Raw genomic sequence first — 15,000 nt, 5'->3', positions numbered from 1 at the left:
GCTCTGATGACGTCGCTGTTCACTAGCAAATTTCTCATATATAAATATATATAGTATATATATATATATATATATATATATATATATATATATATATATATGTATATATATATATTTACATATATGTATAAATTCATATGTATATACACACGTATATATATATATATATATATATATATATGTGTGTGTGTGTGTGTGTGTGTGTACATATATATATGTATATATATAATATATATGGTATATATATAAATATATATATATATAAAATGTTATTATCTTCGTAGCTGCATCTCCCTTCGATGACTAGCGTGCACACGCGCGCTCGCACTCATATGATGCAACGTGGTACTGTCGATGAAGGCTACCGTCTCCCAAGGGAATGTGCATTGTTCAGTGACCAAGCTTGCCGACCTTTCCAATTACGCCCGTTTGACGAACAATTGATTCTCGGCATCTCAGTTCAAGCCCTCTACTTGGGCAATGATCCAGCTGCATCTCGGTTCAGCCACCTGCTTCGGACACTAAAGGATCTCTGACGTCGCTTCCCCACGTCGGACCAAACCTTCCAAATATCCCTATGATATGGTAATAGCTTCCTTATTCCATGATTGGTAACCTTTGTAAATATGTACAGAGAATGTGTTTCTGGCAACCCTCCGAGCTTTGCTGGGAACTTACCGTGTATTTTGTAGTTAGAACGTTACTTGGAATATTAAAGCCAAGAACTCCGCCCGAGTTTCCAACACCATCAATTCGAAATGTAGTGTACCACAACCTACAATATATATATATATATATATATATATATATATATATATATATATGTATATATATATGTGTATATATACATATATATATACGTGTATATATATACATATACATATGTATATACATACATATATATATACACATAAATATATATATATATATATATATGTATATATTTATATCTATATATGTATATATATATAATGTATGTATATATATGTATATGTATATATATATATTATATATATATATGTATATATATATATATATATATATATATATATATATATATATAGTTACTTTTTTTTGGGGGGAGAGGAGGAAGTTATCTAATTCATTCTAATTTTTCCAGGAACGAAAAAGAGGGTTTCGTTCTAAATTTCATTTACACAACAAAACAATAACAACGAAAGCACTTGGGTAACAGAACAATTAAGTATCTATTTTAATGTAACTTAAAATCAGAAGACGAGAAAATCACGTGAGAAATAACAACCCTTGACTAACACTTAAATTACGTGTTATGTGGATAAACTAGGTGGAGGAAAGTAGATAAAGGTCCCTCACGAGAACGTATGACACACCAAATCAAAATCCCAAAAAGAGGTGACCTACAAATCTATCAAAAAAAAAAAAAAGTGGGGGAAACAGATTACCACGATTGCTCACAAAGCCGATTGGTAAAAGCCCTTCCGGCACGCCAACCTAAAGGGAGAGACCTAAAATCCTAACAAAAACCCCGCACCAGACATAGGACGTACTTTCTATAAAAGCCACTTACCTATCTTTTATGAAAAAGTCTCCGACAAGGAGACGGACGGCCGATCTCGAAACGAGATTGAGGAAGAAGAAGAATCGACGAGAGAGGTTTGAGCCTCTCTTGAATACTCGCAAATTGACCTCACCGAAGGTTATAACAAAAGGAAGTTTTCCTATCCCACTCTGAATGATAGTAAACGGATTAACCATTTATACAACCTTAGATTACACACACAAGAATATTATGTACGTAATAAAAAAAACGAATACTAACACAAAGAAAATAAAAAGGACAACAAGAAATTAACCGGCAACTCGACAGACGCAATGCACATGTCCAGCCAGCCTGCCGGTGATGGAAACGGTTACCATGTCTGTCAACAATTTAAATACAAAACAGAAGTTGGAGTACGTCGCAACGTACTGATATATGGTAACTGTGTTACAAGTTGTAGTTAATAGCTGGTTACATCACATCAAAGAAAAAAATATATATATATATGTATATATATATATATATATATATATATATATATATATATATATATATATATATATATATATATATATACAACTTGGTAATTTACTCCCATACGTTACCCCCACGGCTAACTATGACTTGAGGGGAGGGCAAGGAAAGACATCCGCTGATCTGATAATGTTGACCTTCTGCATGTGACACTGGTCTACACAGCTGACAGATAAGAGGGGAAGGTAACAGCTTCGTGCTGGCAGAGCTGGCAGACAACTCACGACCACCACGAGCAAAAAAAAAAAAAAAAAAAAAAAAAAAGTAGACATGGGGTACGTGATAATATGCATATATATATATATATATATATATATATATATATATACATATATATATGCATATATATATGAATATATATGCATATACTTTATACATATACATATATGCGTATATATATGTATATATATATGCATATATATAAATATATATGAATATATATGCATACATACATATATATACATATATGCGTATATAATATATATATATATATATATATATATATATATATATTATCAACCACAATTCACTTTAATTCGAAGTCATCAACATCGAGAACTTCGAGGAGGTATACATACAGAAATTGAAACGTGGTACAGCTAAGGACTCGAACCTCCGCTAACACGTGACAAATGACAGTGATTTAGGCGATTGTGCCATCAAGAGAGATATAAGTCGAGCGCAACTTTGCTTATGTATTTGTATGCTCGAGTTACATACACGAAAGTTTGCGTTCAACCCATGTCCACCATGATAGTACAACTGGTAAGTATACAATGCAGGAAAGTATTTGTACAACACTGAATGGGTCCCAGTGAACATATTTACATTTATCAACCACAATTCACTTTAATTCTAAGCCATTAACATCGAGAACCTCGAGGAGGCATACATGCAGAAATTGAAATGTGGTACAGTCCTTAGCTGTACCACATTTCAATTACAAGTATATAAGAAAATTGCGCTCAACTTATATCTCTCTTGATGGCCCAATCGGTTAAATTACTATCACTTGTCATGTGTTAGCGGAGGTTCGAGTTCTTAGCTGTACCATGTTTCAATTTCTGCATGTATGCATCCCCGAGATTCTCGATGTTGATGGCTTAGAATTAAATTGAATTGTGGTTGATAAATGTATATCTGTTCACTGGTCCACATTCAGTGTTGTACATACACACACACACCACACAGATACACACACACACACATACACACACACACACACACACACACACACACACACACACACACACACATATATATATATATATATATATATATATATATAAAAATATATAGTATATGTATATATATACATACACAATTATAGTAGAATCTACTATAATTAAATAGCAGCCCAATATGAACATTTCAAAGGGGCAATGGTCCCCGGATATAATTTCAGGACTTTTTATCACCAGCCTATTAAAAAGACACTTGCCTCCTGACCTCACATGCGGAGTGAGCCAAGGGTAGAGACCTCTCCCAATGTTCCCCTTTCTCATGTCATGTCAAGGGTGCCACTACTTAAGTAGCAGTCACTACTCTTATTTGTATCTACTCTCCAGTCTTTTCTACTCCAACAGTGGTTTTAACGTGATTGACAAATGTGTGATTACATTTTTCACCTGTAATATGTATATATGATGATGAGAGCAGGTAAGGCACCTGGTCTGGATGGATGCCATGCAGAATGTCTGAAGAAAGGAAGTACAGTTATGGTGGACTAGCTGGTGAGGTTATTTAATGTTTGTTTAAGAGAGAGTAGAGTGCCGGAAGATTGGAGGAGTGCCCGTATAGTTCCGCTTTACAAGGGAAAGGGGGACAAGTGTGAGTGTAGTAGTTTCAGAGGGATCAGCTTGTTGAGTGTAGTTGGGAAGGCTCATGGGAGGGTCTTGATTGAGAGGATTATGAGAGGAACAGAGGGAGTAATTGGTGAGGAACAGTGTGGGTTTAGGACAGGTAGGGGTTGTGTAGATCAGATTTTTGTGGTAAGACAAATATGTAAGAAAGCTATAGGAAAAGGAAAGGATGTTTTTTGGGGCTTTTATGGATCTGGAAAAGGCTCATGACAGGGTAGACAGGAAGGCACTGTGGGAGGTACTGCAGATATATGAGCTAGGAGGAAAGCTGTTAAGAGCAGTCAAGAGTTTTTACGAGAGTAGTAAAGCTTGTGTTAGGATTAGAAATGGAGAGAGTGAATGGTTTGAGGTAAATGTAGGACTTCGTCAGGGATATGTTATGTCACCCTGGCTTATGGGAGTAATTGGTGAGGAACAGTGTGGGTTTAGGACAGGTAGGGGTTGTGTAGATCAGATCTTTGTGGTAAGACATATATGTGAGAAAGCTATAGGAAAAGCTAAGGATGTTTTTTGGGCTTTTATGGATCTGGAAAAGGCTTATGATAGGGTAGATAGGAAGGCACTGTGGGAGGTACTGCAGATATATGGGATAGGAAGAAAGCTGTTAAGAGTAGTCAAGAGTTTTTACGAGAGTATTAGAATTTGTGTTAGGATTAGAAATGGAGAGAGTGAATGGTTTGAGGTAAGGGTGGGACTTCGTCAGGGATGTGTTATGTCGCCCTGGGTGTCCAATCTTTACATGGATGGGGTGGTGCGAGAGGTGAATGCAAGGGTAGTGAGTCAGGGGTTGGAGATGATTAAAGAAAATGGAGAAAAGTGGGAGATGAGCCAGTTGTTGTTTGCTGACGACACTGCGCTTGTTGCAGGATCAGAGGAGAGATTGAGGAAGTTAGTGATAGAGTTTGAGAAGGTGTGTGAAAGAAGGAAGCTGAAGATAAATGTGGGCAAAACTAAGGTAATGAGATGTACAAGGGGAGAGAGTGACAGTAGGCTGGAAGTGAGCATTAAGGGTGAGAAGCTGGAGGAAGTGGATAGTTTTAGATACTTGGGTAAGAATGTGACAGGAAAAGGTGGAGTGAAGGTGGAGGTAGAATGTAGATTGAGAGAAGCGAGTAAATGCCTTGGTGGATTGAAAAGTGTAATGAGAAATAGACCTCTGGGAATGGATGCTAAGAAGAGGTTATATGAAGGGGTGATTGTGTCAACAGTACTGTACGGGGCAGAAACATGAAACATGAGAGAGGAAGAGAGAAGGAGTTTGAATGTGTTTGAGATGAGGTGTCTGAGAAGTATGATATAGGTTACTAGGCTAGATAGAGTGAGAAATGAGGAGGTGAGGAGGAGAACAGGGGTGGAAAGGGAACTGGGAGATAGGGTTGATGAAAGAGCATTAGGATGGTTTGGACACATGGAAAGAATGAGTGAAGAAAGATTAGTAAAAGAAGTGTGGAAGGCAGAGGTGGAAGGAGTGAATATGAGGGGGCGTCCTAGGATGAGATGGATGGATGGGGTGAAAGAGGCATTACAAAAGAGAGGAATGTCTGTGGAGGAAGGACAGGAGAGGACAGAAAATAGGGGTGAATGGAGAGGGGTTGTGTATAGATGATGCTATGATGCATAAGGGGGAGTGGGTGGGGGATGAGGGGTGAGGGAGTATGTATGGGAAAAATTTGACGCAGCCCGAAGGGATTTCTCCCCGTCTTCTCCTTGTATGCATGGGGGGACGGAGAGGGGGGGGTCGCCGAATTTATGAAGTGGCCTTCCTGTGGATGTGCTGTGTCTTGCGACACTGCTTCTGACCCAGGGCAGTGGACAGGATGCAGGGATGACCCGTCATCCAGGAGGTGCCAAGATAAGAGGGAGGGAGGAGGGTGGAGGGGAGTGGAATATATAGGAAATGGAATGGGTGGGAGTGGTTTCTATGTCTTTTTCTTTTTGGCTACCCCCCGTGTGGGGGGAAAAGCCTTTGGCATATGCATGTATATATATATATATATATATATATATATATACACACACACACACACACACACACACACACACACACACACACACACACACACACACACACACACACACACACACACACACATATATATATATATATATATATATATATATATACATATATATGTATATATATATATACATATATATATATATGTATATACATATATTGGTGTATTTTGGGAGCAGGTTCTCTTTTAAAAATGTTTGATTGACTACGACAACATTCTGGAAGTTGTTAACTTTCTTTCGTGTGTTATCTATTTTTCTAATTATATTCTTTCCTTGGATAGGGTGGGCATAAACTATAATTATAAGGAATTGGTTTATGCCCACCCTATCCAAGGGAAGAATATAATTAAAAAGATAGAAAACCACACGAAAGAAAATTAACAATTTCCAGAATGCTGTCTTATTCAAACATATATATATATATATATATATATATATATATATATATATATATATATATATATATATATATATATATATATATATATATATAATATGGAAGTTAAGTGGCAAATGAAACGTTGAGGCTAGACGATGGCCCAAAAGGTCGAAACGTTTCCTTTGTTACCTCACCTCCATATGGATACTGAAAAATATGGTAGTGCTGATAAAAGACATGTCACTTGACAGACATATCAGTTGGGTTGTGAGAGAGAAATGTAGGCTGCTGCAGAAAATAATGGCTTTTCACTATAGACCGTCAGTCGAAATATGTGCGACGACTTCCCGTAGCCACTCTCTCGAGGCATCTTTAAATTCTTATGGGCTCTTACTCTGAACCATAGTGATGCTAAATCGTCAATGTCCCCACATTTCCACTCGCACGTTAATTAGCAGTTGTAGCTAATTAAATTTACGAGTGGAGCTGTTAGTTCATATGTTAGCCGCTAGGTGGCTAGGGCTCGCGTACTTTCAGCTTTTCTTCAATTATAAAAAAGATTTGGCCACTTCGAGTGTGTTTCTCGCCTTCGAGATGAGGCCATGCATCAATATCCTGGTTAAACTTGACAGTCTATCCTCATCGATTACCGAATTTGACCAGAATTCACCCCCAACTCAAATACACTCGTTAGTTTTAAACTCTGGCACCTGGGGCTCAATCTTCCCAACGAACCCAGTTAGATAAATCAAGAAAACGAGGAAATTTTAATAAAATAAATAATTAGATTGTCTACTTCTATTCAAATTTTTCTATTTTCTGCATAGCAATTCTGTAGAATTGCTCTGCAGAAAATATGATATGATATATGAAAATATGATATGATATATGAAAATATGAAATTATGATATGATATTCTCTAGTCTTCACTAGGTCACCTAAGAATTATGTCAAAATTAAGAAATTAAAACTGATTTTTTATTTAGACTATACTGTGTTATATGTTTCACTTGTGACTACAATCATATAATTTGAATATATACATTGAAGTCATTTACATAATTTAATAATTCGTTAAAAATATACCGAAATGATCATTTCTGATCCTTTCGACTATTCATTCAGATAATTACACACATTGACCTTACAAATATATATTTAATTTTTCTAAGTCATTCAAAGTAAATACAATGCATATACATGAATTAAAAACGTAATTTTCAGACTAATTCAGACTTCGTCATCAGAACTTGCAATATCGTCAGGCTCATTGCTGTATATATTTTCGTTCCCATGTTGGGGTGATAGAAGACCCTCCAAAAGAAACATATTAAAAAAATATCAAAGTCAAAATCTGTGGCCTCGGTGTTGTGCTTCACAGAAAATAGGAGATGGTGTCTAATATTCCCTACATACCACTCAGTAAAGATTAAATTCAAATTCAAATTTTTGCTCCATTTGGCGGTCTCTTTATATTGCATATGTAACTTGACTGAATATCCTGACATAACTGTTTTAAAATTCTTTTTATGAGCTTTCATCCAGCTTTCCACAAAAGCTCGGTCCCCCTCGAACTTAAGCTCCAACTCATGATGTTAAAGGCACTCCACCCCTTTCCTCTCTCTCGGGCATTCATTGGCCACCAGTTTCTGAAATAGGAAATAAGCCGATGTATACTGTTCCAAATTTGTCTATCTTGATGATAGCGTCTCGTAGTTCAAAATGATAGCCATTATCCATGCTTACCCACAAGCATACAACATACTACTGTCCATCATCCTTTATTGGTAGTTGTTCATGTGTGTAGCTCCACAAACTGCAACATGAGTCCCATTTTACCTCTATTGACTGACGAATATATCTGCAAGAGGGACTCCCGTGCATGCTTAGATGATCTCTTGTGTACATCAGTACAAACTGCATCCTATGTACCGCCTCCGATGATCATCGCATGGAGGCCTTATGTGACATTAATTACCCGCCCGCATACAGCCCATCATTTGTTTAATGTGGCAGGGTCATCCATGCAAACTCAGACTACCTCTTCTATAGGTCAGAGCGAGCTAAAACACAAATAGCACATTTACTGGTTGGTAACTAGTAATGTGACCTAGCTGTCAGTCATTCATGCAACTAGCGGGAAGGGTTTCCCTGCCAACATAGATGACAGCCAGAGTAGTTCAGATATGGCATCGCCCTAATGTCGTCCAAGATATCTCATGCTAGACAGCAGACACCTCCGCATGCAACCTGCGGATCATGGGCTTACCTCTGAGTGTCAGCAATTCCTCACTGATGTTGCAGATGACAGTTGCTTTTCCACCCATCAACTTACTCGAAGCCTCTTTGACCTATGTCAAAGAGGATTCATCAACCGGTGGATCGGCAACCACTACTTGAACACCAATATGGGGATGCTGTCTGCATGAAGGGTCACCAGGAGGAATTCCTCAAGGTATTCAACAAAGGAACTCCCTCAACGCTTGGCACTAGTTCCCCATCACCAATTCAAAATGTGCTCCTCTGTGTCACAAATTTGGAGCACTTTTCACATGACCTAGTAAGCTGTGTTATTTGTATTAAGATGTCCTTTGACATCCTCACTAATTCTCCTGACGTATATTTCATAAAAGTTCTAATCCACCATTTCTGAGTCCTTTATCAGTCCGGGTCCCTTGCCATTCTGGCAGCACGGCCCAACTCTACTTTTAAGTGTCTCACATGATGCCACACTACTCTTCGACCATGTATGTTCTCTAATCCACTCCTCGGCCGCCATCAGAGTTCCCTCTGTGAAGGCGCCGCCCCACAGTTCTTCGAGGTTCTTAAGGGTGCCAAGCTCTTTAAACCGATTAGAGATTGCCATCGCATAGCGATGTGTACACGCATCATCCCTGAACTTCTCCAGATGGAAATCAGGTGGATTGCATCTCAGGATTCTCCTGGATTTGATACGCATTCTGAGTGCTGTGACCACAAATCTAAGATCAGTTCCACAGAAGTCAGCATTTCAGTAAAACCTGCATTACTGTTGGATCTTCCAACAAGCACTAACAAACATGAAGTATGAGTCTGTAGTTTATCTCTTTTGCCACTTTTCAGGTACTGCTATACCAGCAATCAGCCTTCTGGACTTTGCAAAGATCGAAAAGGGAGAACTGATAGTGTTCCTGTTTCCAAAACCATGATGGCCACTACATACTCGTACTTCATAGCCTCTGTCGGTGCCGTTAACCCCATTAAATTCGCTCAAAACAACAAGACTGGTAATTTTGGCGTCAAGCTTGGCACAGAACATATCCTTCTCGTCAAGTTCATACATCTCAGAAGGAGCATATACTGCAATAAGAGAGATGAAGCCCTTGGTGTGGCCTTACCAACACTATGCGCTTATCAGACGGAATAACCTCTAAAACGGTGTGGCCCGACCCGAAGTAGGTGTAATCCTCACTACTGATCTCGCCAGTGCCTGGTCTTCTCATCTCTGAGAGAGCCACTATGCCCAGTCTAAGCTCCCTGAGCCCCACCGATAAAAAGGCACTCGATTGTCCTGGGAGAAAGAATATGAAAGGTGCCCACACGAAGAACCCGCCAGGGGTTCACCACGGGCCTGGCTGTACGTGTTTATGCCTCATTCGCAACACCCCGGCAACCCGCATTGGGTGCTCGGTGTTTTTTTTATAGAGGCAGTATGGAAATCTACCTCACATCTAGGAATGCCATACACATAAGCCGAAGATTCGCCCTCTTTTATCACCACCCACACCGAGCATACATATTAGCCCAACATCCACAGGGGTCCTAGTAGAGCGTGCGCACGAACCTACTTGGCACTAAGAGGAGACAGCTGCGGACGATGCTACCACCTAGACTCTAGGACTAGGTGGTAGCTGCAGACTCGCGGCGCGCCTAACTCAAACGTTCATTTGTGGCGTCCAAGACGTCTTTCGACCTAATCAGGAATCATATTTGTACTTTTAAGAAGAAGAAGAAGAGGAAGAAGAAGAAGAAGAAGAAGAAGAAGAAGAAGAAGAAGAAGAAGAAGTGAAGAAAGGAGAAGAAAAAGGAGAAAAAGGAGGAGGAGGAACGAGGAGGAACTAGGAACGAGGAGGGGAACGAGGAAGAACGAGTACAAAAATGATATAAAAGTAAAGGTGGGCTATGTTCATTTAAGGAAAGAGATAAAGTTAAGAAAGGAAAATGAAAGAAAGAGGAAGGAAAAAAAACATGTCTTGAGAGAGAGAGAAAGAGAAAGAGAGAGAGAGAGAGAGAGAGAGAGAGAGAGAGAGAGAGAGAGAGAGAGAGAGAGAGAGAGAGAGAGAGAGAGAGAGAGAGAGAGAGAGAGAGAGAGAGAGAGAGAGAGAGGGAGGGAGGGAGAGAGAGAGAGAGAGAGAGAGAGAGAGAGAGAGAGAGAGAGAGAGAGAGAAGGGGGAAGAGAAAAAGGTTGACACAGGAGCGATACCTTTAGGTTTCTAAAGCCGCCTGACCATTGCTGGAAAACAATTGATACGCAACGAAGAAAACGTCTGAGAGTAACCGAATGAAGAAAACATATCGAAGAAGTGAGTCAGAGAAGGAAAGGGATTGAAAATTAAGTAAAAAAAAAAATAATAATAATAAGGAAAGAGAGGAATGAGAAAGAGCGAGAGGGAAAACAGGAAATGAAAAGATAGAGAGTGGAAAGGAAGGGGAAGAGAAAGGAAGGAAAGGGTAGGGAGGGTAGGTGGAAAAGAAAATGAAGGGAGGTTGAAAAGGAAGGCAAGGGATGGGGAGGAAGGAATGGAAGGGGGTGAGAAGGGAAGTGAAGGAAAGGGAAAGGAAGGAGAGGGAAGAAAGATGAAAAGGGAAGGGAGGGAAAGGGAAGGGAGGGGAAGGGAAGGGAGGTAAGAAGGGGAGGGAAGGGAGGTGAGAAGGGAAGGGAAGGAAAGGGAAAAAATCGGAGAAAGGGGGAAAAGCGAAGGGAATATATGGAAAGGGAAGGGGAAAGAAGAGAATGAAATGAAAGGGTAAAAGAGGAAAAGAAGGGAAAGAGAAAAGAGGACCGAGTGGAAGAGCACGAAAGGAAAGGAAAGGGACTGATAAGAGAGTGCCATGAAAGTGAGGGGAAGGGAACAGAAAGAAGGAGAGTGTGACGGAGGGAAGAAAGTATTAGACACCGTAGGGTTGGGATAGAAAGATGGGCGAGTTCCTAAGAACCAATTCAACTTGGGTTAGGGAAGAAGAGAGATGAGGAGGAGGGAAAAGGGATGGAAGGAAAGAAGGAAGGGAAGGGAGAAAGGAGACGAAAGGAAAGGAGTGAGGTATCATTCGGCAAGGAAGGGAAAGGAATATTGATTTTAGAATGCGGAAGAAAGAGGAGAGATGGTGAAGGAATGCAGGGAGAGTGGGTGGAAGGGGGAGGAGGAGGAGGAGGAGGAAAGGAAGGCATGGAAAAGAGGAGAAGGCACCATCTGGCGCGGGAGGTCCGCCCTCGAATAAAGAAACAGGAACGCCCAGGGCCTCTACAGTATTGATCACCTGCTGCTGCTGCTGCTGCTGTGATGGCTCATGCAGCTGGATTCCTCGGCCTTTGTGCCTCTTGTACAACTCTGCAGCTGCACCGACACCTCAGTTCTAAGAGCTAGCTGTAGATACTTTCGTGGGACAATTGTTGTACTGATAAAGGATGCACAGAAGTCTTTGGTGTAGGAAAGAGCCACAATCAAAGCAGATCTTATTGAAGACTAATAACATAGCCGAGGCGGTTGGTTTTTGCCTCATTCAGAGGCACTGGTGCCTCTGAATGGACACCTGGGAGCGAATGCCACGTCCACCAAGAGATAAATGCCCAAACACACGAGGAAAACTCCACGGCTTCCCGACACATCTGGATCCAGAAATTGATTCTTAAGTATTTTATGTCCTAAAAACTTCCAGTTGTTTAGTGCAGTCGTAAGGCAAAAGGCATACGCCAGTAGGCACCATACTAGGGCCGAAGTGGTCGCTTTTGCCTTAGGTAGTAAAACTGCGGGGAAAAGTGGAAGTCTTCAGTGGTCCGTGGCCGCTTGGAACGTCTCGCCCGCCCCATGTTCATGAAGGAGAAAGAGCGTGAGAAAGGAAGAGAAGAAAAGAGGAAGGAAAGATGGAAGATAGGGAAGGAAGAGAGAAAAGGAGAGGAGGAAAAAGGGGAGAGAAGGGAGGATACGAGAAAACAAATTTACACTACTTTCGGAACGCTATATCCAACAGGGGGGACATGTTATGAACGATTTTCTTTTTATCTATTTTTTTATTTTTTTTTTATTAATGACAACACTCATGAGACATGAGCTCGCCTATAAGATTGCTCACGTTCGATTATTATTTTTGCTAAAGTCAGCGCAAGGAGAAATGACCGATAAGGCGGGGCTAGGAGATTTCCCGGTGTTGCCACACATGGGCATCCATGGCGAGAACGTGCGTGTGGATGCAATGTTTTCTGAATGCAGTGTGATGGGGGCGGGGCCAGAGATTAGATGTAGCGGCAACGTCGCTCTCTCTTTTCCATATGCCATGTCTACACTCGAAGAAACGAAACCTTTGTATAGAAAACATTGCTTTGATTTTTACCTCAGTGGTGGTGTGTGACAAAAATTATAATATAATCATATGTGGCAACATTATAAAATCATAAAATAGAATTATAAAATAAAATAAAATTATGAAATAATTAGATGTGGCACCACAGGGGAACTCCCAGTGCTCCGCCCTAACGGCCAGTTCTCAGTGCAACGGGTATAGTGGTGTAACGGAGCGTCTAGCCTGTCAAACCTTATGACGAACTTTATCGTATATTTTTACTTTTACGGATTCAATCAATGATAGACTGTGGTCAGCTTCAGAAATGCAGAGATTAACCCATTCAACTCCAGAAAAATATGACGTCATATTTTTCTGGTGTTTGATCAAACATTTTGGTGTTTTATGATTTTTTGTTTATTTGACCAAATGACAAGAATCAAGTTATCGGAGTTGAATGGGAACCATACTAGTTCCATTCAAATCAATAATCAATATGTTATTTTTTTCTTTTTTAAATCAAGGTCTACAATGTACACATGGACCTGGACTGCGGCTCAGGATCTAAGACTGTACGCTCTTACTGTCGCTACGCATTGTCTAAGGTTCGAACCGTCTCCCTTTGAATGGTGATTTCCAGAGGTTGCGCTTGACCAGCATGTCTCAGTTTTGTTAGGCCATCTTTGAACTATTCCCTGGGAAGTACATTCAATACAAAGGTTGTCACGACCACCCTAAGTGCTACGCTCTATCGCAACACAGAAAATAAAATAGTGTGGCCTTGAGCAGTTTGCACGACAGGAAGGGTAATCAAACTTACTTATTTACTTCTTACTTCAGCTCCCAGTAGTAGGCGTTATGCCTGTCAGTGGTTCCATACATTCAAAACACATGGGACATAGAAACACAAAAATCAACAAAAGTAAAATAACGTCATGCATAGAGTAACTACAAGTGGATGAGATTCTTAGATATCATCAAAACATCAGACTTACTACATATTTCACATTAATCATAAATAGATAATTAAACAGTTACTAGGTTATCTTAGTTTACGCACACTTCCTACGCAGGACTCGAAGATGCGGACAGACACTTGTATGGTTGGTAGAAGAAGCGTCAACGAAGAATCGTCTGTAACTGACTTGATGTCTCGGGAACAAACAAGTAGTTTGGGGAGAGGCAGATGCGCGATAACCTGTGGTAGGGAATTCTTCTGGTTATTTGGGAACATTTCGGAGATGGACTAGTTTGCAGTAGTTAACTGGCACAGAGAAAAAGTGTCAGAGGGACGATGGGACGTACTTCGCTTTCTAGCAGTCGTTGACATGATATCCGAAATGACTCGGATGGCGAAGATAACTTCGCTTGGAGATGCCATACATAATTCCGTTAATTCAAGATTGCTTAGTGCAGTCGAAGAGGCTTAAAGACTTGTTTGAGTCGTAACGACGGGTAGAGAAATTCTACGTAGTATTCTGATGAACGGTGGGCGTACTACAACTCTACTTTCTTGATCTCTGCTTCTCTACTTGTTTCTTCTTTCAGCTTTCTCATGTCACTTCTCTCTCAACCAGTCCGGTCCGCCTTATATAGTCAGACAGTGCAGCTCGAAACGTATTTTCCACATCAGTACGTTCGGTAGTTTACGTTGTTACCAATCATTGGACGACGTACTTTTCCCGCCGGTGTTGAATACGTTTTAGTTGTGAGGTAGTGCGTAGCAACAGTGAAGACACGTTCATATCTTATACAAAATAAGGTACAGATTATATTCATATATTACATATGATACGACAGTGAATGACAAGAATCATCATAAAATGTCTAAACATACATTTTATTCACGCGAGGGCGTGATAAAGGCGTGACAAAAGGCAACTTCTCACTAGATGGGCGAGGCATATTGATTACTGCAGAAAAAGAAAGACTCATGAAAGCACTAATCCATCCAAGACTGGAATATGCGTGAGTGGAAGAGAGAAGGAGTTTGAATGTGTTTGAGATGAATTGTCTGAGAAGTATGATAAGGGTTACTAGGCTGGATAGAGTGAGAAATGAGGAGGTGAGGAGGGGAACAGGGGTGGAAAGGAAACTGGGAGATGAAAGAGTATTAGGATGGTTTGGACACATGGAAAGAATTAATG

The sequence above is a fragment of the Oratosquilla oratoria genome, chromosome 39, assembly GCF_046742065.1.
Source record: "Oratosquilla oratoria isolate Oo_2021 chromosome 39, ASM4674206v1, whole genome shotgun sequence".
NCBI classification, from domain to species: domain Eukaryota; kingdom Metazoa; phylum Arthropoda; class Malacostraca; order Stomatopoda; family Squillidae; genus Oratosquilla; species Oratosquilla oratoria.
This window is presented reverse-complemented; position numbering follows the sequence as displayed.